The sequence below is a fragment of the Zingiber officinale genome, chromosome 11B, assembly GCF_018446385.1.
Source record: "Zingiber officinale cultivar Zhangliang chromosome 11B, Zo_v1.1, whole genome shotgun sequence".
In the NCBI taxonomy this organism is placed as follows: domain Eukaryota; kingdom Viridiplantae; phylum Streptophyta; class Magnoliopsida; order Zingiberales; family Zingiberaceae; genus Zingiber; species Zingiber officinale.
Genome location: NC_056007.1, coordinates 11939761 through 11945477, shown reverse-complemented (window position 1 = coordinate 11945477; position 5717 = coordinate 11939761). Strand labels below are relative to the sequence as shown.

Here is a 5717-nt window from a genome sequence, read left to right as displayed (position 1 = left end):
TCGCGTGGTTGTGAGCATATTTTTCATTCTCTTTAGCCACTGATCATTGTAACTTGTGCTTTATTTACATATCTTCGGAGACTTTGTGGAGAGGTTACTCCACCGAGAAGGAGGAAAACTTTAGCCGGAATCTATCCGGGGTGTGATCTACCGAAAGATCAAGGGATCGTCCACCTTACGGACACGCCGAGGAGTAAGGGCAAGTTATCCCCGAACATCGTACATACTGGTGTTAGTGGTGTGTGTCTCTTTTTCTTGTATTATCTTTTCGTTTGCATATTTCCGCTGCACTAACGATTTGTAGGAAGAAATTCTTTAAGCTTTTAGAGGAGGGTATTCACACCCCCCCCCCTCTCTAGCTATCCGAAGATCCCAACAGATAGTACCTGACTTACCTTGTCAATCTCATGATCTAATGCTCCTCCTATAGAGCTGCTTTCTTCTAACGTTGCTTGCCCTTTATTGATGCTCTCGATGCTCATATCTAATGATCTTGCTTCATCGTTGATGTGGGTTAGGTTTAGTGGGTCCCCGGTGGAAAGGGGAAAGGAAATAGCAGAATTAAGCAAGCACTAATATCGGCCAGGATATACCTTGAGAAGGATGGTCAATATCGGTCTGGGTAATATGCTTAAGAAAATATAGGTCGATATCGGCCGGGATAACATGTTTAAGAAAATATTGGCCAATATCGGCCGGGGTGACATGCTTAAGAAAATATGGGCCAATCTCGACCGGGATAACACGCTTAAGAAAATATAGGCCAATATCGGCTGGGGTAACATGCTTAAGAAAATATTGGTCAATATTGGCCAAGGTAACATGCTTAAGGAAATATAGATCAATATCGGATGGGATAATATGCTTAAGAAAATATAGGCCATTATCGGCCGGGGTAACATGCATAAGGAAATATAGATGAATATCGGATGGGATAATATGCTTAAGGAAATATATGCCAATATCGGCCGGGGTAACATGCTTAAGGAAATATAGATCAATATCGGCCGGGATAATATGCTTAAAGAAATATAGGTCAATATCGACCGGGCTTACACGTTCGAGATAGATAAACTAAGATTGTTTGAATTAGTATATATGGATGTATATTAGCATCAGACAGACTTATATGATCACTTGGATATGAAAAGATACAAGGCCTTACCAAATCTATAATATATTATATTATCGGATGATTAAGAGGTATGTTGAACAATAGTAGCAACACACTCGGACATAACTTAGGTTCAATCTTGCCCGATACAAATCATAGTATAAGATCGAACTGTCTATAACATAATAAAAACAGGGTAAGCAAGTATGGACGATAAATATATCTCGATATAACATATAAGATAGGGCGATAAATATACTCCAATATAATATGTAAGACAGGGCGAGAACAAATATTTCGGGAATATACATTAATATCTTATGAAAATATCTACTGCATGTGATTGTATAACAAGTTGACTAATTTGGTAGGAAGAACATTTCTAGACTCTTCTACAAGTGCTAGACGACAAAGAAGGTACATCTGGGGTACAAAAAAGATTCCTTAAAAATCATTTTTTGCAAGTACATGGCTTACATCATCTCATAACAAACTCTAACAAACCGGGGTCCACTTCATGACTACGGAGGTTACATGAAGTGGTATAAAAAGGAGAATCCTCTCCGTAGGCCAGGTATGCTCACGCTCACAACACACATCGTAAACCCTAGCTTGAGTTACTGTTTATCTTCTTCTTCCTTCTTCCACACTAAGAGAGATCATTGACTTGAGAGTCGGGGGGCCTAGCCAGGGATTCCCACCCCGGTCTTAGGTCACTGACTATAGTGTTGGTTGGTCTCTTGTACGCAGGGGGCCGCAGAAGCTTCAGATCTCGGTATTCTTCACTGAATCCTTCCTTTCATCTTTGGATCTCTGTACAAGGAGGGAGTTCTGTAGCTTTATCTTCTTGGATCTGCTTTAGGTTTCTCGGATCAGGTATTTTACAGGTATTATTCTTCATCAGCAGTAGATTTTCTCCCAGCTTTCCATTTTGTTAAGCTTCTCAGACAGGATCAAATTTGGCGTCATCTGTGGGAAATCTCACCTGAATCTGAGATTGCAAGATGGAAGACGTTGGAAAATTGAACCTACTTACTATTAGTCGGGAAGATCTAGATTTCCTCATCAATACTTATGTGCAGAAGGCTCTACAACAACAACAACAACAACAGCAAGCTCATACTGGAGTTACTCTGCCAGTAGCTCATAATCCGGCGATATCGACTACTGATCACCGAAGGGAAAAAGAGTTGGAAGAAGAGGATCATGTATATTTTCCTCCGGTCGCTGCTTCTCCGACCAGGCGCCCTCGAGCTTTTCTTCGTACTCATTTTGAATAGGGAGGATGAAAGCTGGTATTTCAAGAGTCTTCTGGTGAGGTGCCGGACAAAGAAAAGCGCAAAGCTAAAATGATGGTGACCAGTGATAGCTCACCAGAAAGAATTATTTCTTCATTTTCTCAGGGTGTGCTAGATGATCCACTTCCTAAGCGATATCAAAATCTTCAGATCGACGAGTACACTGGAACCACGGATCCAGAGGATCATTTATTAAAATTTGAGAATGTAGCATTATTACAATAATTTTCTGATGGAGTAAAGTGTCGGATGTTCCTTACAACACTTGGAGGAGCTGCTCAACGATGGTTCAAGAGATTGCCTGAAAATTCTATCCGAAAATTTAAGGATTTCAAGAAGGTTTTCTTGCATCATTTTTCCAGCAACAAGAGGTATCATAAAACTCCCTGGAGCTTATTTTCAATTAAACAAGGATCCCACCCACGCCGTTGGTACTTCAACTGCCACCATTCCATGTGCCGCCTTTTTGTCTCTCTGCCCCCCAGCGACGCGCCGCCCATTGCCAATTCCATGCCTATAAATGCCCCGCCTTCTTCCTCCTCCTTCATCGCCACCAGTCTTCACTTAACTCTCCTCCAATGGCCTCCGGTGCTCTCCTCTTACTCCACTTCTTCTTTCTCTTATTCGGCTGCGTCTTTGCGGACTCCTACGGGTGGGAATCTGCCCACGCCACCTTCTATAGCGGCAGCGATGCTTCCGGAACCATGGGCCAGCTCCATTTCCATAGTTTTCAAGAAATGTTTCGGTGAACTCTTGATTTACTGACTTTATTTGGATTGATTGCTTGCGGAGCAGGAGGCGCTTGCGGGTACGAGAACCTCTATAGCAAAGGCTACGGAACCAACACGGTGGCGCTCAGCACAGCGCTGTTCAATGACGGGCTCAGTTGCGGCTCCTGCTACGAGTTGCAGTGCGCCGACGACCCCTAGTCGTGCCTCCCCGGCTCCATCATCGTCACCGCCACCAACTTCTGCCCCCCAACCTACGACCTCCCCAGCAACAATGGCGGCTGGTGCAACCCCTCGCGCTCGCACTTCAACCTCGCTCAGCCGACTTTCCTCCATATCGGGCAATATCGCGCAAGCATCGTCCCCATCTCCTTCCGCAGGTGCTCCATTCGCCGTTAACTTCCCTCGCCGAAATCAATCAGTCACTGAAACTCTTTTTTTTTGTTTCTGTACACTACAGGGTGCCTTGCGTGAAGAAGGGGGGAATACAGTTCACCATCAACGGCCATTCCTTCTTTAACTTGGTCTTGATCACGAACGTGGCTGGAGCCGGCGACGTGCACTCCGTGTTGATCAAGGGGTCCAAGGGCGGGTGGCAAGCAATGTCACGCAACTGGGGCCAAAACTGGCAGAGCAACTCGTTACTCGACGGGCAGAGTCTCTCCTTCCAGGTGACGACCAGCGACGGTCGGACGGTCACCAGCTTCGACGTGGCACCGGCCGGGTGGCAATTTGACCAGACCTTCAAAGGTGGACAATTCTAACTAAGCTCATCAAGGAATTAAGGCTTGTAATGTTGGACGCTGAGGTAGCTCATCAGGCAGCACCCGCAGGAGCCTCCCAAACTCCCAACCCCTAAACTATAGTATATATACACTTAGCAAGTATTCAACCCTGTAATTTATAAGCCATAACAGGGAAGGAAGGTAATTCACCTCAACATAATATTATGACTGTGTTGTGGAATTTAATTGTTATCAGTTTCTGAGTGATATGATCTTTAGTGTGTTGAAGGGGACTGTATTCTAAGAGGCAAAATATGTGCATCCACTCGGTCTCCTCTATAATTTTGATCTACTTGATTGAGGGACAGAACTATTGCAGAATCTAAAATTATAGAATTACAATAAAATAGAGAGATTTTGTTTTGTTAACGATGGACTGACGTTTTATTGGAACTCTATTTCACAATCAATTGGCTGGAGACAAAGGAGTGTAGTTTGAATTGAAATTACAATGTACACAACTCAAACTTAAACGTCGAGATAGTTTGAGCGAATAATCTCAAGTTGTTTACCTAAGTTCCAAGTGAAATTTCTAAGTGAGACACCTCATACCACCGAGTGCCAAGTTTAGAAGAAGGTGCCAAGTTCTGCAGTAATGCAGTCTCCTTCAAACAGATTTGTTCCCTTCGACAGTGAACGAGGTCATGTTGGACGTCTACTATCCAGGATAAAACGGTGAAACCATGATCACAACCTAGCACAGGTTGTTATGGCGAACTTAATGTGTATCTAAACAATATCATGGGTGATACGACGATTAAGCAGGGGCCTCTATGTTGGATTAAAGTCAAGCAGATTAGATGACGAGGTGATCAATGTCAAGAAATGGTCAACCTTTGAAGCCAGCGCTAATAATGACTTTGGCTGAGATGGTTAGCCGGGTCATCAAGTCGATCAAACTGAGGGTTCGGCCAGATGCTCATCCATGCGACGTTCATGGAGATTTTAGCCAAGTCAGCATTCTGTCGAGCCAGCCTTACCCTGATTCAAAAATAGCATAGTGAGTAAGCTCGATAGAGTGGTCTAGTTGATTGGACCATACGTCTAATCAGACCAGTTGGGCATTCAGTCTGTTTAAGCTCCCTGACTCAACTGAAGAAGTCGAGTGAGGGCCGAGTCGCCAACCGAATTCATAAAAGCCAAACGGGTATCCTCGAAAGGGATGGTCAGTGACTCAGACGATTGACCAAAGTAGTGTTGGGACCTTTGACACCAGATAGAGGGGGGTTAATAGCCGACCACCCATTTTGATCTGCATAGTGGAATACAAAAACACAAACTAACAAGACAAAAGTTAAACCCTAAAAAAAGACAAGATAAACACCAAGCAAACCTTTATACGCTTATGTAACGTGGTTTGAAGATCACTTACTTCTACTCCATGACTATCCATAAGGTGGACGATCTCGATCCTTCGGTGGATAATCCCTCGGATAACCTCCTGCTAGCTTATATAGCTCCTTATGGGTGGAGAAACCTTACCATAACTCGCACAAACACGCTTGGGATGCTGTGGCACTTGGAAGACTACTAATAGGGGTTAACCACCTCTATTTCACCAACCTTAGCCAAGCTCTCCGAGCTCTCTTAAATAGAGCTTGGGAGGAAACACCTAGCTATATTTTTTTCCACCAGTCGACTAGAACTTTAAGTGAATCCAACCGTTACAAGCCAACAGTTGGCTACCAGTTGACTGGTGTACACACCAGTTGACTGGTCACCTTAGCTAAAAGGCAAAGAGACATTCTGTGCCTTGGCCCAATAGACTGGTACATGCACCAATCAACTAAAA

The 5717-nt window shown here is 43.9% G+C and overlaps 1 pseudogene; it reads left to right on the top strand.

Annotated features, from left to right (window-relative positions):
- The first annotated feature begins 2118 nt into the window (after positions 1-2118).
- LOC122033781 lies at positions 2119-3904 on the top strand (annotated as a pseudogene).
- The last annotated feature ends 1813 nt before the right edge of the window (positions 3905-5717 follow it).